Raw genomic sequence first — 27725 nt, 5'->3', positions numbered from 1 at the left:
TGACAGTCAAGAATCATCCAACCAGACAGCCAAGAATAGAATCATAGAAATTTACAGCATGGAAGGAGGCCATTTCGGCCCATCGTGTCTGCGCCGGCCGACAAAGAGCTACCCAGCCAGTTCCACTTTCCAGCTCTTAGTCTGTAGCCCTGGAGGTTACAGCACTTCAAGTGCATATCCAGGTACTTTTAAAAATGTGGTGAGGGTTTCTGCCTCTGCCACCTATTCAGGCAGTGAGTTCCAGACCCCCACCACCCTCTCGGTGAAGAAATTTTCCCTCTCATCAACTCTAACCTCCTACCAATTACTTTAAATCTATGCGCCCTGGCTGTTGACCCTTCTACTAAGGGAAACAGGTCCTTCTTATCCACTCTATCTAGGCTCCTCATAATTTTATACACCTCAGAGTCTACTCACTTTCCAATTGGCTGGGAAGGTGGGACGCAGCAAGGATGGAAATGTCAGGTGATCAAAGGCGGAACGTAGGGATAGGATGATTGGAGGCTGCAGGTCATGTGATGAAACCTCCAGAAATGTGTCCTTACAGGGTTGGCAACCCTAGCCAGGCTCCACCTTAATCCATAGGTCTTTCCTTTCCAGAAACTGACTGTACAACATCAACAACATGTATGTATATGGTGTCCTTAACTTGCAAGATGTCCCAAGGCAGTTTACTCAGGGAAATAAACATCAAGCCAGGGGAGAGGCACAAGGAGTTGAGTGAGCAGAAGTGGAAGAGGCTCTAGGGATCAGGAGCTAGGTCTCGTGGAAGAGACGAGTTTGCAACAGGCAAGGCAACGATGCTCAGGGATTGGGTAGTTGGAAGACAGAGATTAGGAGCCGAGTGGGAAGAGGAAGAGGTGGAGGTAGCAGAGGCAGCTGCTCGGGTCTCGATCTTAAGAGACGATGAAATCCACGAGTTTCCCCGCACTTACAACCAAAAGTAACCAGAATGGTAGGTAGATGCACCTGCCAGTGAGCCACACAGAGCAGGAAGATGCCAGGTTTGATCACTGGTGCATTCTGAGCTAGCTAATCTCAGCTGAGTTGGCTACAGCACCACTGGGAGGAAGAAAGAAAATTTCTAGCCAGTCAGCCTCAGCTGGAAGACACGCACATATTATTCATATCACTTTATGTCTTCTTCATTTATACAGAAATCTGACAAACTGTCTCCACCCCATCTCAATACTACATATTTCTAAAGAGATCCCAACAGCGCTATGATAGCCACAGTTGAAGGTGTATTTAAAAGCCTTGAATTTATATAGTGCCTTTCACGACTTCAGGACGCAAGCGCTTTACAACCAATTACAGTATTTTTTGAAGTGTAATCACTGCTGTAATGTAGGAAACATGGCAGCTAATTGGCACATAGCAAGCCCCCACAAACAGCAATGCGATTATAACCAGATCATCTGTTTTTGGTGATGATGTTGTTTGAGGGATAAATATTGGCCAAGAACTCCCCTGCGTTTCTTCAAATAGTGCCGCGGGATCTTTTATGTCCACCTGAGACAGCACATGGGTCCTCGTTTTAACATTTCATCTGAAAAATGGCACCTCGGACAAGGCAGCACTCCACTGCGAGTGCCAGCCTCGATTTTGTGCTCTAGTCCCTTGACCGGGACTTGAACCCACAACCTTCTGACACTTACGTGAACAGGACACATGGCAGCAGATCTTGTGTCATGATTGCGCGTAGCTAACAGAGCAGATCGAAACTGGGCTCAATGCCCACACAGGAGCACTTTGAACAGTGGCCACAAAATGGTTAAAAGTAGCAGGAAAATGGTCTGGATTTCCCTCTCCCTGACCAAGGGCGGCTGAGCTGTTGTATATTAGACAAGTAGCTCAAGACAGAGCAGGTGACAGAACCTGGATAACCTCTTGCTCTCCTGGCTCATTACCACAGTCACTTGTTGTGAAAACCTCCAGTTCCTTATTTTAAATTGTCAACCTTGGCTCAGCTGGTAGCACCCTCTCACCCGAGTCAGAAGGTTGGGAGTTCAAGTCCCGCTCCAGAGACAGGAAGACAAAATCTCGGCCGACACTCCAGTGCAGCACTGAGAGTGCCATCTTTCGGATGAAATGTCAAACCGAGGCCCCGCCTGCCATCTCAGGTGGACTAAAGATCACACAGCACTATTTGAAGAGGAGCAGGGGAGTTCTTCAAGCTGTCCTGGCCAATATTTATCCCGACCAACATTACTGAAACAGATTATCTATGTTTGTGGGATCTTGCTGGGCGCTAGTTGGCTGTTGCGTTTCCTATGTTACAACAGCGACTACACCTCAAAAAGTACTTCATTGGCTGTAAAGCGCTTTGGGGCGTCCGGAGGTTGTGAAAGGTGCCGTATAAAGTCCTTCCTTTCTTACTTTGACTGATCTAGTGGCTGTGTCTGTTAGAGTGTCAACCAACAGGCATGAAAGCTTCAAACATGGTGTCCAGGAAACAGCCTCTTCTCCACTGGGACCCATCTGCTTCCCAACAAGAATTCAAGAAGGAATTCACAGATACAAAAAATAAGGTTGCAACACACAGGAACTGGGAAAGGAGAACAGAGAGAGAGATGGTGATTAAGACAATTACAGGCATATATAAAGTGGGCATAACTGCAGCCTACACAAACCATGAGTAACCACTTGAAGTGAAACACAGTCTGTTCTGCTTTCTCAATCTCGGAAGGTTCCCACGATGCAACCAATTCTAGTTCAACTGGGAAAGTTTTAATTATACAGTAGAATGAATAGCCCAACTTCTTCCTCTAAATATACCAATCACTGTCATTCAAATATTCACTGACAAGAGTTTAGGATTAACTCCAATACAGGGGATTAAATGTGGCCTGAACATACACAGACTGGATTTTATTGAGCTGGGTTCCTCAGTGAGATTCTCATAGTACAAAACCAGAACAGAAACGTCAAGGAGGACCAGAGGTGCAGTGGATCAAATACTATCCCCCACCTCTGGGACCCTGATTCCAATCCAACCCAGACTGGAAAACCTCCTATCCATCATAGCTGGTAAGGTCATACATGAAACAAGTCTGAGTGTGTGAACCCAGTTACTAATGGTGCTGGTCCCTAGACACAACAGTCCTAATTCAGCATAAATTGGTGACAAATTGTCAGCATCAGAAAGGATACAAGGACAGAAAGGAATGCTACTCTGTATCTAACCCACATTGTACCTGCCCTGGGAGTGTGTTTGATGGGACAGTGTAGAACGCTGTACCTGTCCTGGGTGTGTCTGATGGAATAGTGTAGAGGAAGTATTACTCTGTATCTAACCCACGCTGTACCTGCCCTGGGTGTGTCTGATGGATCAGTGTAGAGGAAGTGTTACTCTGTATCTCATCCACGCTGTACCTGCCCTGGGTGTGTCTGATGGATCAGTGTAGAGGAAGTGTTACTCTGTATCTAACCCACGCTGTACCTGCCCTGGGAGTGTGTTTGATGGGACAGTGTAGAATGCTGTACCTGTCCTGGGAGTGTTTGATGGGACAATGTTAAGGAAGTATTACTCTGTATCTAACCCATGCTGTACCTGCCCTGGGAGTGTGTTTGATGGAACAGTGTAGAGGGAGCTAGAGGCATGTTTGATATTAAAATGGGAACATCCAAATGCAATTACACCGACATGCCAACAAAAGAATTTTCTCAAGATGCCCTTCGACTTTACTGTGATGCGTGGCAAAAGGACATCATTGGAAAGATCCCAGGGTTTCACAGAATGCCAAAAGAAGGAACTGAGAAACAACCATGCACATTGCCAGCTCAGCAGATTTAAATCCCATGGTGTAGAATTGATTCACACTGTTCGAAAGGTCTGTAGGTTTAATCACTGCCTCGTGCTGATTTGGGCGAGGTCAACCATGCGAGGGGTGGGTTACTATTACTGATATCATCCAGAGCTCTGGTGAAATGGGCATGAAAATGGTTTCAGTCTCCCTGGGCTGGGAAGGGGAGGGGAAAGACAACTAGGGTCCCTGCTCCTGCCAGCGACTCCTGCTGGAAAGCTCAGGTGCCTTCCATATCCCTTTATTCACCTTTTCCTTCAACCACCCAGCTAACCTGCTCTTAAATTTTGACAAGGTCTCTGCTTCACTCACTAAAACTGAGGGTGTATTTCACAGCCGCACAACCCTGTATTCAAAGGGTTTCTCTTGCTCTCTGTCCTAAATCACATGTATTTAATCTTATATCCATGTCCCTTCATTCCAGCCCCCTCAGCCACTGTAAACAGTCTGTTTCTATCTACCCTGTCCCATCCTTTCAAAATTTTAAAGACCCGTAAACTCCATTGCTTTTTTTTTTTTAAAAGTCCCAATTTCCCCCCCCCCCCCCCTCCCCCTCCTCCCAAGTCATTCTTCCTCATTCCAGACAGCACTTCCTCCAACCTAGATACTGTATTCACTGCTCATAGCACGATATCCTCTGCATTGGAGATACCAAACGCAGATTAGATGACAACTTTACCAATCAGCTCTGTTCTGTCAGCAAGCACGACCCCAAGCTCCCCATCACTTGCCACTCCCACTCTGGTCTCTCCATCTTTTGACCTTCATTATAACAGTGACTACACTCCAAAAGCACTTCATTGGCTGTAAAGTGTTTTGAGATGTCCGGTGGTCATGAAAGGCACTATATAAAATGCAAGTCTTTCTTTCTTCTTACTCTAGGAGTTCTGGTAAAGCTAGGCCTGAAAGATCTACTCATCTGCTCTCCCCAGATGCCCACTGACCTATTGAGAGGCTCCATCTGTAGCTCAGAGGGTAGAATGTCATGGGTTCATGTCCCACTCCAGTGAGTCGAGCACATAATCCAGGCCGACACTCCTGGTGCAGCATGCAGCACCGTATCAGCTGTGGCTCAGTGGGTAGCACTCTTATCTCTGAGTCAGAAGGCTGTGGGTTCAAGTCGCACGCCAGAGACTTGAGCACAAAAATCTAGGCCGACACTCCAGTGCCATACTGAGGGGTTGCTACACTGCCGGAGGTGCCATCTTTCAGATCAGACGTTAAACCGAGGCCCCATTTACCCTCTCGGCTAGATGTGAAAGATCCCATGGTGCTATTTTGAAGAGCAGCGGAGTTATCCCCGATGTTCTGCGCAATATTTATCCCTCAATCGACATCTAAAACAGATTATCCGGTCATTATTACATTGCTGTGCACAAACTGGCTGCCGTATTTCCTACATTACAACAGTGTCTACACTTCAAAAGTACTTCATTGGCTGTGAAGTGCTTTGGAACATCCTGAAGTTGTGAGAAGTGTTACAGAAATGCCAATCTTTCTTTCCGACACCCTGCTATTCCCTATCTGACTAACTGCAGACAAGTCCCACTCAACAGCAGTGAGGCTCACTCACTTTGCTTAAAAAAAATTGGCCTAGTTTAACAATTCTGAATCTTAGGAATAAACTCAGCTCTATACCTGAAAATGGCTGTTGATGATATTCGTGGGCGGATCTTGAATGTGTTCATGTGGCACTACTTTAACAGAACAATTGGTTTAAATGGGTCAACCAACGCACCTTGAGAGCTGGTACACTAGTACCGCCGGTAGGGACTTCTAGGCTTGTGTTGTGGCGGGGTGTTTATATTGTACTGATCTCTCTCTCTCTCCCACTCGCTCTTGGCCTTTCCCTGACAGCCCTGTTTAAAACTTTGGCAAAAGTTTTCTCGGTCGCAAAATTAATGGCACAAGTGGGGGCAGTTTGCCAAAGCTAAATCTTTCCCATCGTCAGCGGCGACACACACACCAAAGCATTTCACATTCACTGGGCCCCGCTGTCAACCCCGCGCTAGCTCCCGGGTTTGTGGTGGGAGATCTCGCTGTCTCTCCTCGCACCAACAGCGGAGGCCTTGGCGTGCTCTTATTCACAGATTACACTCTGTCCGTGTGTGCGTGTGAACAAAAATGGGAAACTTCATTCAAACGAAAAGAAAGCGGCCAGATGAAATAATGTCGATGGGATTCCGAGATAAAAATGAGTAATTATATAACACAAGGGTCACTAGTTCCAGGGATGGGTTCCGGGATGCAGACGGAAAGGCCGAATGAGTGCAACCGAGCAGTTAGAGGTTCCTAAACTCCGGAGTAACTGGAGCCTCTCGGCCAGCCTGAAATTATGAGACAACCTTTTAAACACACACACACACTCACACAAAAGGTTTGGTCTTTTCCAGATTACTGGTCTAGTGGCAAAGATTTCCCCTATTCGAATACAATTTTGGAGAATGAGCAGACCTAATCGCCATTTAAAAATATATGTAAAGCACATATGTTGTGCATGTCGAAAAATTGTCAGTTTAGAAAATAATGCAGTTTTAATTTATTTTTATCTTAAACAGAGGGTTCGGTTGCAGCAACGACACTGACAGGCTCCCCAGGACATTGTGCGCGGACACACTTGGCTAATATTTAACTAATACTGCACTGTAACAGCGACCCGGAGGCACCAGCAATCAGACCCGGCCGCTGCAACCAAGCTGAAACTGACCATCTGAAACTGATCTAGCCCCACAGAGAGGCCAGGCCCAGCTGAAACTGACCAGTTGAAACTGATCTGGCCCCACAGAGAGGCCAGGCCCAACTGAAACTGACCAGTTGAAACTGATCTAGCCCCGCAGAGAGGCCAGGCCCAGCTGAAAGTGACAAAGAACAGCCGTCGTTAAAACTTACCCCTAGTGAACCGATCGCCCGACTAGCAGATCAGACCGACATTCTCATTGTATCCATGCCAGACACACGGGAGTATTCCGATTGCGAAATGTATCCGAGGAAAAGGTCGTGTATCAGGATTCCAAAATGTATCCGACCGCCAGTGCAACCGAGCAGGGGCCGTGTATCCGATCACACCTTCACTGCTCACTTCCTCCTCCAAACATCTCTCAGCAACTGCAGTCGTCATAGCTTCCACCAATAAGAACCCAGGGTCAAATCGGTCATGTTTTGGGTTTGCAGCCTTAAAGGGGCAAAACCTTCGTTTTCCTTTATTTATTACGAACACATTTCCTGTCGCCGGCACAGAGCTTTCTTACTAGTCAGGCAGTTTGCAGCAGCGAGCTTACCACTAACTGGTCTTTAATCGTCTCTTCATTTAAGAGCGAAACATATTTCACTGTAAAATACGGTGCCTGAGATGTTTATGCCATTCCTAATCAGCAGGCCAGTTGATAGTTTTAATCTATATAATGCCCCATTATATCGATTAAAACCATCTGAGGGAGTGCTGCACTGTCGAAGATGTCGTCTTTCAAATGAGACGTTAACGGGCCAGCCCACACTGCGATATGTGCACGCACTAGGAGGTCCGTGCAGCAGAGCTGGTCTCCAGTCGTCTTGGGTAATCCTTGCCAGTGGACCAAGACCTAGCTCTGTCAAGCCCGTGTGGTGGCTGGTGTGCAACAGCCACCACACATTAAAAAAAATCCACACACAGGCATCTTCCACCCTTCAACATGTAATTCGGGACCTGGAATATTAGGTCCTTCATTGAAACACCTGTGAACTCATCCCTTTTTGGCATGGAAGCAAGTCATCCTTGTTTCGAGGGACTGCCTATGATGATGGGGGATGATAAACTTCATAAAAGATCCCATGGCACTATTTTGAAAAGGAGCAGGGGATTTCTCCCCAGTGTCATGGCCAATATTTATCCCTCAATCAATATCACTTAAAACACATTATCTGGTCATTATCTCATTGCTGTTTGTGGGACCTTGCTGTGCAAAAATTGGCTGCTGCGTTTCCATTACTACATTACAATAGCCATTGAATCTTTATGAGATTTTTACACCTCACTTTAGAAGCTGTTTTTGGACCCTGCCATTCTGAGGGGGGGCAGAGGGAGTGACTGTCTTCTAGCTTAGACAAGCACTGTTTCAAAATGCATTGAACAGAACTCTTTACTTCAATAGGTTTATAATCTTTTTAATTGTAATGTATTGTTCCCTTCATTTTTATTTCAATTTTCTTGTCCTACAATAGCTAGTCCAAGTACATATTGGTAGGCTATTCAACTGCAGCACCATGACTGCTGAGTGTCATTCCCTTCCTCGCCCAATGTCCCTCTGCACTGTCACTTCCCAGCGGGGTTGCTGAATAGCAATCAGGAACTGGAAGGTTATTTCAAATAAGAAAAATGCAGGTCACAGAATTATTTTGTCAATGACCCTTTTCCCCACGACCTCCAATGCCAAGAAGAACAGCAACATCATGGGAACACTGGCACCTCTAAGTTCTCATCCAAGTCACACACCATCCTAACATAGACATATGTATCCCTGTTCCTTCATTGCTGCTGGATCAGTACTCTGGAATTCCCTATTAACAGTGAAGGCTCTATCACCACAAGGACGACAATGGTTCAAGGAGAAGGCAAACCATTACCTTCTCAGGATGACTAGGGATGGACAATTAATGCTAGCCATGTCAGCATCCCCCAAACAACTCATTCAAACCAATCTTCCAAGCTCCAAAGATGGCCATAGATGGGGAGTTCCAGGACTTTTACCCAGTGACGACGAAGGAATTTACGTCCAAGTCGGGATTGATACGTCCTTACTACACAGTATAAATGCACAAGAGGCCCATGCTTGAGAGAAGGTCAGTCTGTGACCTGTCCTTTATTCCTTAGCACTCAAGTGATGAAGGTGGGTGGAGCTTCCCCTTTTATACCTGAAGGTCCAGGTTAGGAGTGTCTCCCACCTAGTGGTCAGTGTTCTCACGGTGTACAACTTAGGTCAGTTTATACATGGGTTACAATGCTGGTTGAATACATGACATCACCTCCCCCCCCAAAGTCTTATTGGGATCACAGGTTGAGTGTCTCTGGTGGTTTACGCTCCCTTGTATTGCGCCTGAGTTGGGGCTCCGGTTGTTGGGCGCTGGCCTGAGTGTCTGCTGATTGCAGTGCCTCAGGCCTGTCCGGACTGCCCACAGTGACTGGGCTCTCCTCCCTTTGGTTCCGGTGTTCGGTCACCTGTGGTGGAGTGAACTCTATATCGTGTTCTTCCTCTGCTTCTTCTATGGGGTTGCTGAACCTCCTTTTTGTTTGATCCACATGTTTGCGGCAGATTTGTCCATTGGTAAGTTTAACAACCAGAATCCTATTTCCCTCTTTGGCAACCACAGTGCCTGCGAGCCATTTGGGCCCTGCAGCGTAGTTGAGGACAAAAACAGGATCATTTACATCAATACATCGCGCCCTCGCATTCCTGTCATGGTAGTCATATTGTGACTGGCGCTTGCTCTCGACAATTTCTTTCATGGTGGGGTGTATAAGGGATAGCCGGGTTTTGAGTGCCCTTTTCATTAGTAGCTCTGCGGGTGGAACCCCTGTGAGCGAGTGTGGTCGCGATCTATAGGCCAACAGGAGGCGTGACAAGCGGGTTTGTAGGGAACCCCCTTGGAATCTGAGCATCCCCTGTTTGATTATCTGCACTGCTCGTTCTGCCTGGCCGTTTGAGGCCGGCTTGAACGGTGCCGTTCTAACATGGTTAATTCCATTGCCTGCCATGAAGTCCTGGAATTCAGTGCTTGTGAAGCACGGGCCATTGTCGCTGACCAAGATGTCCGGTAGACCGTGGGTGGCGAACATTGCCTGTAGACTTTCTACCGTGGCAGAGGATGTGCTTGAATTTAAAATGTCACACTCGATCCATTTGGAGTAGGCATCTACTACAACCAAAACCATTTTCCCCATGAAAAGACCTGCGTAGTCCACATGGATGCGTGACCAAGGCTTGGCGGGCCATGGCCAGGGGCTAAGGGGGGCTTCCCTGGGCGCATGGCCCAGCTGGGCACACATGTTGCACCTGCGAACACAAAGTTCCAGATCTGCGTCTATCCCTGGCCACCAAACGTGTGACCTGGCAATTGCCTTCATCGTGACAAAGCCCGGGTGCCCATTGTGGAGTTCTCTGATGAACACCTCTCTGCCCATCTGTGGCATGACTACGCGGTTTCCCCACAGTAGGCAATCGGCCTGAATCGAGAGTTCATCCTTGCGCCTGTGAAATGGTTTAAATTTCTCAGGGCATGCCCTGTACGTGGCTGCCCAGTCCCCATTCAGGACACATTTCTTGACTAGAGACAATAGCGGGTCTCTATTTGTCCAGACTTTAATCTGACGGGCTGTCACGGGTGAGCCTTCGCTTCCGAAAGCTTCAACAGCCATGACCATCTCAGCACCATGCTCAGTAGCCCCCTCAGTGGTGGCTGGTGGGAGCCTGCTGAGTGCATCGGCGCAGTTTTCGGTGCCCGGTCTGTGCCGAATTGTGTAGTCATAGGCAGCTAATGTGAGTGCCCACCTCTGTATGCGGGCCGATGCGTTTGCATTTATGACCTTGTTGTCGGCCAAAAGGGACGTTAGGGGTTTGTGATCTGTCTCCAGCTCAAATTTCCTGCCAAACAGGTACTGGTGCATTTTCTTTACCGCATATACACATGCGAGCGCCTCCTTTTCTACCATCCCGTAGCCCCTTTCTGCCTGGGACAGACTCCTGGAGGCATAAGCTACCGGCTGTAACTGACCCTTGGCATTGACATGCTGCAACACACACCCGACCCCATAGGACGACGCATCGCACGTTAACACAAGTTTCTTACATGGGTCATATAGCGTTAACAGATTGTTGGAACATAACAAATTGCGTGCTCTATTAAAAGCCCTTTCCTGGCTGTCCCCCAAGACCCATTCACGACCTTTGCGTAGGAGCACATGTAGCTGCTCTAGCAGCGTGAGCAATTTGGGAAGGAAGTTACCAAAATAGTTCAGGAGCCCCAGGAACGAACGCAGCTCCGTCGTGTTACGGGGTCTGGGTGCTCTCTGGATCACTTCCGTCTTGGATGCAGTAGGGCTGATCCCGTCTGCTGCTACCCTCATCCCCAGGAATTCTACCTCTGGAGCTAGGAAGACGCACTTCGCCTTTTTCAGTCGCAGACCTACCCGGTCCAGTCTGCGTAGCACCTCCTCCAGGTTGTGGAGGTGTTCTTCAGTATCATAACCCGTAATGAGGATGTCGTCCTGAAAAACCACCGTCCCTGGAATCGACTTGAGGAGGCTTTCCATATTTTGTTGGAAGATCGCGGCGGCCGAGCGAATCCCGAACGGACATCTGTTGTACTCAAACAACCCCTTGTGTGTCGTGATGGTGGTCAGCTTCTTCGACTCACTCGCCAGCTTCTGGGTCATGTAAGCTGAGGTCAGGTCCAATTTTGAAAAAAGTTTGCCACCGGATAACGTCGCAAAGAGGTCCTCCGCTCTCGGTAGCGGGTACTAGTCTTGGAGTGATACCCGATTGATGGTGGCCTTGTAATCGCCACATATCCTGACCGACCCATCCGCCTTGAGCACCGGCACAATCGGGCTCGCCCAGTCACTGAATTCGACTGGCGAGATATGCCTTCCCTCAACAGGCGGTCCAATTCGCCTTCTATCTTTTCCCGCATCACGTACGGCACCGCTCTGGCCTTGAGGTGTACTGGTCTGGCGTCCGGGTTTATGTGAATCACTACTTTGGCTCCCATGAAAGTGCCAATGCCGGGTTGAAATAATGAGTCAAATTTGTCCAGGACCTGTGAGCATGATACTCGCTCCACAGAGGAAATTGCATTGACATCGCCCCATTTCCAGTTCATGACAGCAAGCCAACTCCTCCCCAGTAGTGCGGGACCGTCCCCTGGGACAATCCAGAGTGGCAACCTGTTCTCCGAATCTTTGTGGGTCACGACTACCGTGGCGCTGCCTAGCACCGGAATGATCTGCTTTGTGTAAGTCCGTAGCTGTGCGTCAATCGGCGATAATTTTGGCCTCCTGGCCTTGGATGCCCACAACTTTTCGAACTGTTTGATACCCATCAGGGACTGGCTGGCACCTGTGTCTAACTCCATTGATACTGGGATGCCATTGAGGAGCACTTTCATCATTATCGGTGGCGTCCTGGTGTATGAACTGTATACGTGCTCCACATGAACTCGCTGAACTTTAGCTTCCAGCGATTTCCACCAGTGTCCATTTCTGCAATTTCTGCAGGTATTTTGCTCATCTCTGCAAACTCCGGCTGAATGTATGCCTCCACGCCTCCAGCATGAGTTGCGGTTTGAAACAAAAGGTCCCTTGCCAGTCGATCGCCCCTGACTGCCCCTGTTATTGTCCTTGAGTGCACCATTAACAGGTGTTGATGGCCCCATTACTGGCCGCATTGTCCCTTGCAATGGCGTGAATCGCTGTTCAGCTTGCCATTGTCTCTGTCGAACTCCCCCTCTGGGTTCGACTACATGTTGGGGCATGCCTGACTGCCCTTGTCTGCCTGGAGAACTGTGTGCTGCTTTAACAATGTTGAATCTCTGTCCCAACCATTCCTTAACACAGTACCTCTCGTCTGTTCTGCTAGTGGCCATGCTCGCGTGGTTTAAATCCCAGTTTCTTGTCGCCATTGATACGTCCTTACTACACAGTATAAATGCACAAGAGGCCCATGCTTGAGAGAAGGTCAGTCTGTGACCTGTCCTTTATTCCTTAGCACTCAAGTGATGAAGGTGGGTGGAGCTTCCCCTTTTATACCTGAAGGTCCAGGTTAGGAGTGTCTCCCACCTAGTGGTCATTGTTCTCACAGTGTACAACTTAGGTCAGTTTATACATGGGTTACAATGCTGGTTGAATACATGACAGGGATGGAGTGTGACTTGGAGGGTAATTTGGAGATGATGTTGTTACCATGCACCTGCTGTCCTTGTCCTTCTAGGTGGTAGAGGTCCCGGGTTTAGAAGGTTCTGCCGAAAGGGATGGCTTCACAGATCATAACCACTGCTCCCATTTTTTGGGATATCAGCTGTTGCTATTGATTCTGCTGTTGCTGCTTACAGCTCTAGTCCCATCTTTTGTTTCTTTTCTTGTCCCATTACCACACCTTTTTTCCATTTAAAAGAAAGAAAGCCTAGGATTTATATAGCGCCTTTTTTTAACCATCGGACGTCTCAAAGCACTTTACAGCCAATTAAGTACTTTTGGAGTGTAGTCACTGTTGTAATGTAGGAAACACGTCCCCTTTTTTAAAGATGGTCATGATCACTGCATCTCTGAGATCTCTCAGCATGCTCTCCTCCCTCCAGATGAGAGAAATGAGGTCATGTATTCACGCCAGTCGTACCTCTCCGCCATACTTCAGTACCTCAGCAGGGATTCCATCCCCTCCCATAGCCTTGTTGTTCTTAAGCTGTCTTAAGGCTGACTGCGGCAACTACAGAGGAATCTTCCCATTATCAGCCACTGGGAAAGTCATCGCTAGAGTCTTCCTCAACCGTCTTCTCCCTGTGGCTGAGGAGCTCCTCCCAGAGTCACAGTGCGGATTTCATTCCCTACAAGGCACAACGGACATGATTTTTGCAGCGCGACAGCTGCAATAAAAATGTAGGGAACAGCACCAACCCTTATACATGGCTTTCTTCGACCTTACAAAGGCCTTTGACACTATCAACCGCAAGGGTCTATGGGGCGTCCTCCTCCGGTTCGGATGCTCCTAAAAGTGCATCACCATCCTCCGCCTACTCCACGACGACATGCAGGCCATAATCCTTACCAACGGATCCATTACAGACCCAATCCACGTCCGGACCTGGGTCAAACAGGGCTGCGTCATCGCCCCAATCCTCTTTTCAATCTTCCTCGTTGCCATGCTCCACCTCACAGTCAACAAGCTTCTCGCTGGAGTGGAACTAAACTACAGAACCAATGGGAACCTGTTTAACCTTCGCCGTCTCCAGGCCAGGTCCAAGACCTCTGTCGTCGAGCTACAGTACATGGACGACGTCTGCGTCTGCGCACATACAGAGGCTGAACTCCAGGACATAGCCGACATATTTACTGAGGCGTACGAAAGCAAGGGCCGTAAGACAAAGGTGCTCTGCCAGCCCATCCTTGCCGCACAGCACCCAGTCATCAAGATCCACAACGCGGCCTTGGACAATGTGGACTATTTTCCATACCTCGGGAGCCTCTTATCAACAAGAGCAGACATTGACGACAAGATTCAACACTGCCTCCAGTGCGCCAGTGCAGCCTTCGGCTGCCTGAGGAAAAGAGTGTTTGAAGACTAGGCCCTCAAAACTGCCACCAAGCTCATGGTCTACAGGGCTCTAGTAATACTCGCCCTCCTGTATGGCTCAGAGACATGGACCATGTACAGTAGACACCTCAAGTCGCTGGAGAAATACCACCAATGATGCTTCCGCAAGATCCTACAAATTTCCTGGGAGGATCCCCACTGACACCTGGGAATCCCTGGCCAAAAACCGCCCTAAGTGGAGGAAGTGCATCCGAGAGGGAGCTGAACACTTCGAGTCTCATCGCCGAGAGCATGCAGAAATCAAACGCAGGCAGCGGATAGAGTATGCGGCAAACCTGTCCCACCTGTGACAGGGACTGTGGTTCTCGTATTGGACTGTTCAGCCACCTAAGGACTCATTTTTAAGAGTGGAATGAAGTCTTCCTCAATTCCGAGGGACTGCCTATGATGATGATGATGATGATGATGTAGGAAACGCGGCAGCCAATTTATGCACAAGCAAGCTCCCACAAACAGCAATGTGATAATGACCAGATAATCTGTTTTTTTGTTGATTGAGGGATAAATATTGACCAGAACACCGGGGATAACTTCTCTGTTCTTCTTCGAAATAGAGCCATGGAATGTTTTACATTCATTTGAGAGAGCAGACGGGGCCTCGATTTAATGTCTCATCTGAAAGACACAGCTTTGATAGTACAGCACTCCCTCAGCATTGCACTGGATTGTCAGCCTAGATTTTTTGTGCTCAAGTCCGTGGAGTTGGACTTGAACCCACAATCTTCTGAGTCAGAAGCAAGAGTGTTACCTACTGAGCCACAGCTGACACTATTTAATAACTCCTGCTTTCCATCCTCCTACCTTACAACAGTGACTACACTCCAAAAGTACGTCATTGGCTGTAAAGTGCTTTGAGACGTCCGGTGGTCGTGAAAGGCACTATATGAATGCAAGTCTTTCTTTACTTTTTCACAGACCTTCCCTTTTGCTCTTTCCTCCTCCCCCCTTCCTTGCCTCTGTTCTTGAATAAATCCTGCTACATTTCTAACTTTTTCCAGTACTGATCAAAGGTCATCGATCTGAAAGATTATGGGCTCAATTTTCCCGGGTCATTTATGCCGTTTTTTCTGCCGTATTTATTTTTTTCAAAGTTTCCCCCTGTGATCTGCGCCGGCGTAACTGAGTTAGTTACGATTTTTCTAGGTGAGTTTTTTTTTACATAATGGGGGGGGGGCATTCCCTCATGTCTGTGCCGGTTTTCATAAGTTTTCGCAGTTTGGCCAAATATTTTTCCTCCTAGGTCGGCGTATCTGGCCACTCCCAAAAAATCTTCTGGCGAGTTAGCAGAAAGCAGCGCACATTGACAAATCGGTGCTGAAAGACGCCATTGTTTTTAATTGAAGATTTTGGAGGGAGTCAAGAACACTGTAAAAATCAATAAAGTTCAAATTTTTTTACCTGTCAACGTAGTAAATGGAAGTTTTTTGGATTTCAGAAGTTTTCATTTTTTTTCTTACTTACACGCCACCACCGAACGTCTTCAAGCAAGGCTGGAGGGTGCAGCTTTGGCCGGCAGAATCGGCCCGACGCCCGGACACAGGGACTCGCGGCTCAGCTGGAAAATAAGCCAGGGGATGGAGGGGGGGGGAAAGAGAGGGAGTTGCTGACCAATCGGAAGCCTTCTGCACTGAACCCGGGGAGTGAGGTGCCAATCGGAAGGCTTCTGAAGACTGCTATAAGTTTGGGGGAGGAGGAGGGGGGGCGAGGAGAGAGAGGGAGGTGCCGATCAGAAGGCTTTTGCACACTGAGCCCAGGGAGGGAGGTGCCGATCGGAAGGCTCTTAAAGACTGCAATGAGTTTGGGCGGAGAGTAGGGGAGAAGTCACAAGACTTCAATGAGTTGGTGGGGGGGGAGGGGGTTGGGAGGAGAAATCACAAGACCTGGGTGTGGTCCATCCATACAGACCTTGGGGAGAGAGAACAAAGAACCTGTTCTGCCTGCTTTCCTGCCGTTTTGAGCTTCTTGCAAAGATAACATTTAACGACGGGGGCAATACTGACAATGCCATACCTTGTGCGAGCCTTCTGCATTATGGTGCTACGTAGGAGACAATTGATTCAATGTCATCGCATGAGGAACATCAGAGCCCGTAGGGTGCTGGGCAGGAGGCCTTACTCACATCGGATATATCAAGACAGGCGTTCGTACCTCCACCTGAGTGATGCAGACTGTGTCAGATGGCTACGTTTCCGCAATGAAGTTGTAAATGAGATCTGTGAGTTGGTCAAAGCAGACCTGCAACTTAGAAGCATCAGGAGGACTGCTTTGTCGGTTGAAGTGAAGGTTACAACTGCACTTTCATTCTATGCTTCAAACTACAACTGAGGATGTGTGCACCATCTCTCAACATGCAACACATGTCTACATTCGGCAGGCGATAGCTGCACTATATACCTAGAGGAATGACTACATAAAGTTCCCCATGACCACCAAGGCAATGCATGACAGGGCTATGGGCTTCTCCAGGATTGCTGGCTTCCCAGAGGTACAGGAATGCATTGATTGTACCCACATTGCCTTGCGAGCATCTTTGGAGGATTTCGAGGTGTATAGGAACAGAAAAGGCTTCCACTCTATTAATGTATAGCTCGTGTTTGACGACATGCATCGCATCATGTCAGTCGATGCAAGATACCCTGGGAACACCCATGATGTGTTCATCCTACGCAAGAGCGTTTCTCTACCATGTTTCAGCAGCAGCCAGAAGGGCAGAGCTGACTACTGGGAGACAAAGGGTACGGCCTTGCCACCTGACTCATGACGCTCCTACACGCAACCCGGACAGAAGCTAACCGGGAATACAACATGAGGGAGTGAATGTTGCAGGTTGTTGAGACACTGTCAGGGCACATGAGGGACAGCATGTTGGAGTTAGCTGCTTCCGATGCCTAGACCATTCCGGAGGCTACTTGCTGTACTCCCCTGAGATTGTCGGTCAGTTCACTGTTGTGTGCAGCATGCTGCATAACTTAGCCATCATGAAGCAGCAGCAGCTGGTAGTGGAAGACCCACCTGCGGTGAGAGTGACTGATGATAATGAAGAGGAAGATGCAGATGACGAGCAGGAGGAGGACAAGGACGAGGAAGCCATGCAAGTACTGAACTCGGAGCATGACGGTGGAGGAGGGCGGGCCGTCATGCCCCTTTAACGATTGTTCGAGCCTTACGCCAGCAGCTCATCCGTGAACGCTTTGTTGCCTGAAGGCTCAGCGACAACTATTCCACATGGACCATGTTTACTGTTTGGACCTGTTCTGTAATGTTGTGTTGTGTTAATGGAACAAATGATGGAACTGATTCTTGTCTACTTCAAAGGTTGTGTTAATAATCGAACAAATAATATAAATGATTCAGATTTAATGTAAAATATATTTTATTCAAAAGTTTAACAAACAGTTCTTTGTACTTAACTTAGCTTTAATAAAATAATTCTTGTATCAAACTTTAAAGTTTTCAGTTACGATCACTTACAAACTCTAAGATCACTTAAAAACTTTAAGATCGCTTACTAACTTTTAAACTTGTGAATTTACATAACTTACAAAAGTGTTTTAATTTGAGAACAACAGTTACAACAGTAACAATAATAATAACAACAACAGCAGCAGCAGCAAAGAAAGGCTGCACCCATCTCTCCTCCACCTTATTCTAAGACTGCCCGCCATGCTTGTTCTTGGTGACTCCACCACCCCTGCCCGCAGGCGGCGACGCAGTGTTTCTGGGGTTGGTACCAAGCTTATTCTTTCTAAGATCACGGGTAGTGCGCACCTGTAAAGGGGGGGGAGGGGGGGGGGGTGGGGGCAGGCGGCAATGTGGGGGGCGCGGCTTGGGGCTCTTCAGAGGCTGGTGTGGGAATTGGAGTGGGAGTGGCAGTTGATTCTGTCACTGGGCGCGGGGTACAGGCGTGTTCCTTTATTGCAGCAGCTAACTCCAACATTCCCTCCCTCATGCGCCCTGACAGTGTCTCAACGACCTGCAACATTCCCTCCCTCATGTTGATCAAAGCTGTCTCAACTACCTCTGACATTCCCTCCCTCATGGTTACTGACATCATTCCATTTCTCGTGCGATTGCTGTTACCACCCCACTGATGGTGTCCAGGAGTGATCGGGTAAGGTCAGTGCTCTCCCCACTCACTGCCATCATCTGAAGCACATCTGTTAGATCCTGCACCTCAGGAGAGCACGGTCCAGCTCTCCTTCCCCTCCTCCCCACAGGTGTGGCTCGCACCCCACCACTGGGACCCGCTGCCTGGGACAATGGGGCCCTGGGTATGCCTCGCTGCACCCCTCCCCCCCCCCCCCCCCGGGACCCGCAGCCTCAGACATTCGGAATGTCCCACCAGCACTCAAACCACTAGTCACGGAAGGGGCTGTCACCGCAATGAGTGGCTACTCCTCCAAAGTCAGTAAAACAGTGGGGGCTTCATCCAGCTCCATCCCCTCCCCCTCCTCCTCACCCCCATGTTCTTGGTCTGGAGGGTTGGATTCGAAGATGTTATCCTGTTCAGGCTCGTCCTCATCTGAATTTTCTTCTACATCGGCCTCAAGTTCTGCAAAATATAACAGAACACAGACAAATGGATAGCAGCAGAGGAGGGGGCAGGGTGGGTGACATGAGTAGGCTCACACAGTGCAGGCCAAGCAGCAGGCTGATTTGAAGGACCACGATGAATGATAGCACATTGCATCAACCAAAGCGTAGCTGACGGAGACATCCCCAGGAGCCAAAGTATAGCTAACCTGTGCAGTACTTAACATTTAGCGAAGCCAGACTGTGGAATTTGCAGGACTTACCCTCTCCCTCCAGTGTGGGCCCAGCTTGTGCAGTACTGATTGCTGTTCTCCAGGCAGGACCCATCAAAGCAGCGACCCTCTCTTCCAAGGGTGTCAGTAGGTGCAGATTTTCCGGGCTTCCTCCTGTTCAGTTCTTTCTCGTTTGTTGTGTGCCACTTTCCTCTGCAAAGATGAAAATGCAACTTTTTATAGAGGGAGTCTTTCTGCTGGGTGGGACATATACAGCTGGTCACATTTAGAATTGCAATTGCATTGAATAAATGAAAATATTACTTATACCAACTACTTGACCAAGGTCCTGCCACTTCTTTTTACACTGACCTTCGGATCTCGTGGTGGTTACCATTGTGCAGTAAACTTCTGCAACTTGGTTCCAGCGTTTCTTCATTTCTTTGGGTGAAACTTTTATGTGATCACTGCTGGTGTCCAGCTCCTGCCACCTGTTCTCAATCACAGTAACTAGTGCCTCCACTTCATCCTGCAAGAAATTCATGGTCCTAGCACTGTGCTGCATCTTGCATTGCTGCAGCTCCGAATTTTCCAATGCTCTCACACACACAACACTCCTTCTCACAAACACTACTGGCTCTTTAAAAATGGCCAATTGCCAACTCGGGGCTTTACTGCGCATGCGCGTCAATTGCAACAACATCAAAAATGTCACTTTTTTTGTCGCGCATGCGCAGAAGGTGCAGCATCGTTTTTTACGGCAGACAGCAGGCCCCACCCCCCGAGGTGACTGGACATTCTGCACGGCGCCAAATTCAAATTATACTTCGGGGAAACTTTGGCAAAATATTTACGGTGCATTTCTGGCCTAGAAAACCGAACGTAACTCTGGCAATATGCCAGGATACGGGCTTGAGGAAAATTGAGTCCTAACTCTGTTTCTCTCTCCACAGATGCTACCTGATCTGCTGAGTATTTTTTGTTGTTACTACACAATGTTTGAGATTGTCTTCAAATAATGGGCTCCCCAAATGAGTCAGCGGGTAAGTGCGTAATGCTGTGTGATGTGCAGCAATCTGCAATGGGGAAGTGCTACATTCAATCTCTGGTCTGCGTGGAAAATAGCTGGGTGGGGCGTTCTTAAGGATGGGGGCTTTCCTTTTCAGTGTATGTGGGAGGGAGGAGGAGGCCAGTGCCTGAGGGCAGACAGATAACTGCTGGACCAGTGTCGTCCAATAGAAATCGCTGTTTGACCACGGTGTAGCGAAGGCGATATTGTTTTAGCTGCATGCATTAATTTTAGTAGAAAAGGTCTCATTGCAGGTAAATGTATTTTACACATGTATAGTTACTCAATAGTCAATCAGCTACAACCATTCAGTAAGCAAGGAAGTAAATCAGTCACAACGATCAGAAAAACACTCACACATTTTGCTTTTCATCTTACCAACAAAAGCACAGGATAAGGGGAAAGGGAAAGATAAGGGAAAGGAAAGAGAGGGGGAAAGAGAAAGATAAGTCAGCCTAGGAATTTATTGTGGAGGTCTTAATCACACAAACGTCATCCGTTAAAACGATGGAGCGACAAATCTGATCCAACATGTTAAGTGTGCATACAATTACATGGTTAACAGTGATTTCAACCCTATGGTGCAGCTGATACAGACTAAGAGGTAGAGGCACATTCAGATAGATTAAGACGGGCCCACAGATATAAAGATTGAGAAAGAGACAGAGATGGACAATTAGAGAGGTATATAACAGTGAGAAAGACACATACAGATAAGGTTATGTAGACAGAGAGATTACAACATAGACAAACACACAGAGGTAACAGACACGTCGATAGGGAGCAATGAATCCATCAGGTTTTAGCGGTGCGTCCTGCTTTTATTTTTTGGAAATCTGACCAGTTGTCTTTAAGTGAGCTCTCACTGTGGCTTCTTACAATAGAACCTCTCCAGACACGTCTCATCTTTCAGGGCAGAGCCAAGCGGGGAGGGGAGGGGTGGGGCAAGCCCAGTGAACCCATTCCGCTGAGGGTCAGCATTCTTCACAGAAAGCCCCGCAGGCAGCCTCCCTCCATATGGCTAACTGTATCTATCACCCATCTGTTGTGTTCTTGTGCACACAGAGACACCACAGGATATCGTCCCATGGACCAATGCCAGCTCCCGGCCCTCCAGATGAAGCAGAAAAGAATATTGCATGTTCCGATAATTTGTCAAATTAAAGCCAGGAGGAAATGTTACTTTAAAAAAAAATGTTTAAATGGAATTTTAAAATGACTTTGGTGGAAGTATATAAATACATTTGTGACTCATGATAAAATATGTTATGTACTTGATGCCATACAGTGGCCTGCAGCAAATTGTGCTCAAAGACTTTGCTTTTCGTATCTGTGTCATCCTGGAATATAAAGGGGTGTAAGTTATGCTACAGTTGTATAAAGCTCTGGTTAGACCCCATCTGGAGCACTGCGCTCAGTTCTGGGCACCGTATCTCAGGGAGGATATATTGGTCTTGGAGCGGGTGCAGCACAGATTCACCAGAATGCTATCGGGGCTAAAAGGGTTAAATTATGAGGATAGGCCACATAGACAATGCTTGTATTACCTTGAATATAGAAGATTAATGTGCGATCTAAATGAGGTGTTTAAAATGAATGAAGGGATTGCTAGGGTAGATAGAAACTATTTCCTCTGGCGGGAGAGTCCAGGGCAAGGGATCATAGTCTTAAAATTAGAGCTGGGCCGTTCAGGGGTGAAATCAGGGAACACTTCTTCACACAGAGGGTAGTGCAAGTCTGGAACTCTCTCCCCCAAAAAGCTGTTGAGGCTGAGGATCAATTGAACATTTCCAAACTAAGAGTGCTAGATTTTTGTTAGGCAAGGGTATTAAGGGTCACCGATCCAAGGCAGGTAGGTGGAGTTAAGATACAGATCAGCCACGATCTAATTGAATGGCGGAACAGGCTCGAGGGGCTGAATGGCCTCCTCCTGTTCCTATGTTCCAGTCAGACATGGCCTGGCTTTGACAATTCTATACTAACTCTCTCTGATCAGCTCATACTTGCCAACTGCTTAGTCACTTTATCCCTGACGATAGATCCCAGTAACTTCCCCACAACTGATGGCTCTGTCATTTTCTGTTTTTGCCTTTCCCCCTTCTTAAATAAAAGATTGACATCTGCAATTTTCTGCTTGAAAGGCGCAATTCCCGAATCTCAACACGAGTCAGGAAAGGAAAACATTGAAAAAGAAAATTCATGGTGATAAGACTCTGAATTGGTTATATTCCAGTGCCTCGTCATAATGCAATCACACCAGTTTGTACATCACCAGTGATTTAAAACTGGTTCTTTGATGATTCAGCTGGGTTGCCTGCTTGGGGCGTGCCTCTGATGACATGTCTCTGCTATTCAGTCTCTTACCTGCCTGTCCTGCTCTCTTCCTCTTCTGATTCATTCCATTTGGGTTGTCTCTAGCTTCTCGTGATCCCCTCAGACTGGTTGTGTTACCATTGTACTGCGGCCCATCCCAATCCAACTATTCCCTGCCCTAGTCTCGGACCAAACAAGGATGTTGGTGGGAGTAATGGGGTTTGGTAGAAATCACCATGCTTTGAAAATAGGCTAACTGCTCCGTGAAAATAATGGGGAAAGGAATTTTTGTACAAACACGTTAATCATTTTCATACTATTCAATTACCCTAGTTCCAAGCCAAAATATTTCTCCATGATTTATTGTTTAGAGAATTCGCACCTAAAATTTAAGTGTGTGTGTGGGATGGGGTGGGGCGGATTGGGAGGCGGGGGGAGGTGGGGGGGGGGCAGGGTGGTTCTGTATCTAGGGTCAGGTTATAATTTTATCCAAAGATCTGTCTTGTATTCATGCCCTCCTTTTCAATAAAATCCTGCACAGTAGAATTTAATGGGATTCATAGGAGTCTGTCGTGGCTCAGCTGGTAGCACTCTCGTCTCAGAGTAAAAAGTCCCACTCCACAGATATGATCACAAATTATAGGCTGAATGCAGTCCTAAGGGAGCGCTGCAATTTTGGAGGTGCCATTTTTCGGATGGGATGTTAAACCTGCCTGCCCATTCAAGTGGATGTAAAGAAATTCCCACGCCATTATTTCGGAGAGTTCATCAAGGTGACCTGACCAATATTTATCCCTCAACCAAGAACACCAAAAAACAGATTATCTGGTCATTTATCTCTTTGCTGTTTGTGGGAGCTTGCTGTGCATAAATTGGCTGCAGGGTATCCCCTACATTACAACAGTGACTATACTTCAATAGTACTTGGCTGTAACGCGCTTTCAAATATTCTGAGGCTGTGAAAGATGTGATATAAATGCAAGTCCTTTATTTCTTCTTTGGTGCAAGACAAGGCCTTGTGTATGGGGAATGAGTCAAGTCTAAAACATTTAGACGTCACGATTTGCCTAATCACTCATTCAGCACAATACGGAACATACTAATAACCCTCATCCTGAGAGTTCCAGCCTTTTATGTAGCACAACACACAGTTTCTCTGTTCCCAGTGTGAGATTATCTTCACCCTTGCTTGCCCCCTGTTTCCTCAACTGATACGTTCAATGCACCTGGATGACAGATATCCTGTCCACAAGAGGGCAAGCTCACCCTACACTCTCAAACATCGAGAATTAGCAACCCGGCCTCTTACACAGGCAAGTTGTGCATTGTGAATAGTTCCAAATATGGCCAACTAAAATGTTTTGAAGAGTGTTTTTTAACTCCATACATATTTTAAACTACTATCTTCAGGGTTAAGGCTGTGTTGTTCCAGAGTTGCTTTTTAACAGACATTAACTTTTTGTTGCTGTTAAAATAATGATTATATTTAATGAAGGGCATATTCAATCCTCATCATCATCATCGGCAGTCGCTCGGAATCGAGGAAGACATCCTTCCATTCTAAAAATGAGTTCTTAGGTGACTGAACAGTCCAATACGAGAACCACAGACCCTGTCACAGGTGGGACAGACAGGAAAGGGTGAGTGGGACTGGTTTGCCGCACACTCTTTCCGCTGCCTGCATTTGATTTCTGCATGCTCTCAGCGATGAGACTCGAGGTGCTCAGCAATCTCCCAGATGCACTTCCACCACTTAGGGCGGTCTTTGGCCAGGGAATCGCAGGTGTTGGTGGGGATGTGGCACTTTGTCAGGGAGGCTTTGAGGGTGCCCTTGAAATGTTTCCTCTGCCCACCTTTGGCTCGTTTGCAGTGAAGGAGTTCCGAGTAGAGCGCTTGCTTTGGGAGTCTTGTGTCAGGCATGTGAACAATGTGGCTGCCCAGCGGAGCTGATTGAGTGTGGTCAGTGCTTCAATGCTGGGGATGTTAGCCTGGTTGAGGACACTAACGTTGGTGCATCTGTCCTCCCAGGAGATTTGCAGGATCTTGCGGCGACATCGTTGGTGGTATTTCTCCAGCGACTTGAGGTGTCTACTGTACATGGTCCATGTCTCTGAGCCATACAGGAGGGCGGGTATTACTACAGCCCTGTAGACCATGAGCTTGGTGGCAGATTTGAGAGCCTGGTCTTTGAACACTCTTTTCCTCAGGCGGCCGAAGGCTGCACTGGCGCACTGGAGGCGGTGTTGAATCTCATCATCAATGTCTACTCTTGTTGATAAGAAGCTCCAAAGGTACGGGAAATGGTCCATGTTGTCCAGGGCCGCATCATGGATCTTGGGCGGGGACAGGTTGGTGGAGGACCTTTGTCTTACGGATGTTTAGTAAGGCCCATGCTTTTGTATGCCTCAGTGAATATGTTGACTATGACTTGGAGTTCAACCTCTGTATGTGCGCAGACCCAGGCGTCGTCCGCGCACTGTAGCTCGACGACAGAGGTTGGGGTGGTCTTGGATCTGGCCTGGAGACGATGAAGGTTGAACAGGTTCCCACTGGTTCTGTAGTTTAGTTCCACTTCAGCGGGGAGCTTGTTGATAGTGAGGTGGAGCATGGGAGCGAGGAAGATTGAGAAGAGGGTTGGCGCGACGACACAGCCCTGCTTGACCCCGGTCCGGACATGGATTGAGTCTGTAATGGATCCGTTGGTAAGAATCATGCCCTGCATGTCGTCGTGGAGCAGGCGGAAGATGGTGATGAACTTTTGGGGGCAGCCAAAACAGAGGAGGACGCTCCATAGACCCTCGCGGTTGACAGTGTCAAAGGCCTTTGTAAGGTTAAAGAAGGCGGTGTACAAGGGTTGGTGCTGTTCCCTGCATTTTTCTTGCGGCTGTAAAAATCACGTCCGTTGTACTCCATAGAGGACGAAATCGCACTGTGACTCTGGGAGGAGCTCCTCAGCCACACTTTCTCGAGCAATAACTTTCCCAGTGGCTGATAACAGGGAGATTCCTCTGTAGTTGCCGCAGTTGGACTTGTCCCCTTTTTTAAAGATGATCACGATCACTGCATCTCTGACATGCTCTCCTCCCTCCAGATGAGAGAGATGAGGTCATGCATTTGCGCCAACAGCGCCTCTCCGCCATACTTCAGTGCCTCAGCGGGGATTCCATCTGCTCCCATAACCTAGTTGTTCTTAAGCTGTCTTATGGCTTTTTCTACCTCGTGCAGGGCTTAGGTTTTACTGAGGTGATGGCGGGTAGCATGCTGCGGGATGGAGTCGAGGAAACTCGTGTCAAAGGCAGAGTCTCGGTTGAGATCTACGAAGTGCTCCCTCCAGCGGGCCCTGACTGCCTCGGTGTCCTTGATGAGTGTTTCCCCGTTCTTGGCCAGCAGCGGAGTGGGGCCTTGGGAGTTTGGACCGTAGGTGGCCTTGACTGTGGTGACGAATCCTCGCACATCATGGCTGTCGGCCAGCTGCTGTATCTCCTGTGCTTTCTCCATCCAACATCTGCTCTTTAGGTCCCGGGTTTTTTGTTGGATGTTGGCCTTAAGTCGTCTGTAATGCTGCCTTGCTGCTCCCATTGTTGGGTTGTTATTTAAGGCTCAGAAATGCCCTGCGCTTGTGATCTATTAGCTCTTGGATCCCTGATCATTCTCATCAAACCAGTCCTGGTGTTTCCTGGTTGAGTGACCGAGCATCTCTTTGCAGGCACTAGTTATTTTAAACTACTATATTCAGGTTTAAAGCTGTGTTGTTGCAGAGTTGTTTTTTAACAGACATGGGGCTAGAACCTCCACTTTTGAGCATATCGCCCAAAAATGGGTGTTATTTCCGACGTGAGCGTTAAAAAAGGGTTTTCAGATCACCGGCTTCTCGTCCATTCTCAAAACACCTAGTTTACATTTTTGAAAATGGGCGTTACTGTGAGCGATATCAAATGGGCTGTAGCATTTAATTTTTCTGACCTTCTGCTGTAAAGTGTGGCCGTCCTTAGCAACGGCATGGCAATGCTTGATTCCCGCAATTCAGGAGGTCAAGGGTCATCATGACATGTGCAGCAGAGGAGACAGAGCGAGAGGGAGCTCAGAGACACTGAAAGCGTGTGTCTTATCGATGCAGACTATAGATTTACTCTCTGTGTAGTCACTGTATAGTTGCATAAAATGGAGATTTGTTTACCTGATGTACTAGCAATAAGGCCTACACTGTGTATATACTGTGCTGGCACCACTAGAGGGTGCAACTGGTGGAGTTTCCTGCCCTGGTGGCAGGGGCTGTATAAAAGGGCAGCGACCATGCGGCTGCTTCACTCTGGTGTTACGAATAAAGGACCAAGGTTACTACAGGTTGAGTACAACATGTTGCCTCGTGGAGTCATTCATAAGTACATTACAGGCATAATAACTGGCGATGAGAATATGGACTTACATGCGATTATGGCTACCTTTGGCACACTAAAAGACTTCGCAGAGGATGATGATTGGGATGCCTTCACGGAAAGACTCGAGCTATATTTCATGGCAAACGACCTGGCGGGGAGACGGACGCATCAGCGGAGAAGTGCAAGCCATACTGCTGACCAGTTATGGGCCCAAGGTCTACCACCTCATCAACGACTTGCTGGTACCCACGAAGGCCAAGGATAAGACATACAATGAGCTGACTGAACTAATTCGTGACCAACTAAAACCAAAAGAGAGCATCCTCACGGCCAGGCACAGATTCTACACTCACCGCAGACCTGAGGGCCAGGAGATTGCAAAATATGCTGCCGACCTCAGGAGACTTGCGGCACTGTGTGATTTTGGCACGCACCTCAACGAAGCATTGCAAGACATCTTCGTTATAGGAATTGGCCACGAGGGCCTCCTTCACAAGCTATTATCTGCTGACACCACAGTCAACCTGCAGAAGGCCATCAGCATCAGTCAGGTGTTCATGACCTCGACCTGCAGCAACAAGCAAATTATTCATCCTGTGGACTTAAACCTAGCAAGTACTGTACACAGGCAAGACTATAGAACGTGGCTCTGCCCAGGGCAGAAAGCACAGACCTCAGGGATCCAGAACTCAGAGTCCGTCGAGGGGTGCTAATCGAGTAGCACCATGCTGGCGTTGTGGAGGAAACCATAGGGCTCACCAGTGTCGGGTTGCTGAGTACGCATGCAAAGCCTGTAACACGAAGGGCCACCTCCAGCGTATGTGTAAAAGAAATACGACTCACCGTCTAGCAGAGGATTTGGTAGATAACTTTGAATCTAGCAGGGAGTATGATGACTTGGCCAGAGAGGCAGCTTAGCCCCAAGAAGAAGTGTATGGAGTGTATACCTGCACCACTGATTGTCCTCCAGTGAAAATGGAAGTCAAGATAAACGGCGTTCCAGTCTTCATGGAAGTGGACACGGGAGCGAGCCAGTCAGTGATGAGCCAGGATGCCTTTGAGAGGCTATGGAACGA

At 47.9% G+C, this 27725-nt stretch overlaps 1 protein-coding gene across 1 annotated transcript in view; it reads right to left on the bottom strand.

Annotated features, from left to right (window-relative positions):
• LOC139263174 (sushi domain-containing protein 6-like) overlaps nt 1-6913 on the bottom strand; it is a 51988-nt gene extending 45075 nt beyond the window's left edge. Inside the window, exon 1 of the mRNA XM_070878847.1 lies at nt 6696-6913. The gene's annotated coding sequence lies outside the window, so the exon portion shown is untranslated. The remainder of the gene's footprint in view (nt 1-6695) is intronic.
• Between the last annotated feature and the right edge of the window lie 20812 nt (nt 6914-27725).

This window comes from Pristiophorus japonicus, chromosome 4 (genome assembly GCF_044704955.1).
Source record: "Pristiophorus japonicus isolate sPriJap1 chromosome 4, sPriJap1.hap1, whole genome shotgun sequence".
Classification (NCBI taxonomy): domain Eukaryota; kingdom Metazoa; phylum Chordata; class Chondrichthyes; family Pristiophoridae; genus Pristiophorus; species Pristiophorus japonicus.
Note: the sequence above shows the minus strand (reverse complement) of the source record. Positions and strands in the feature narration are given on the sequence as shown.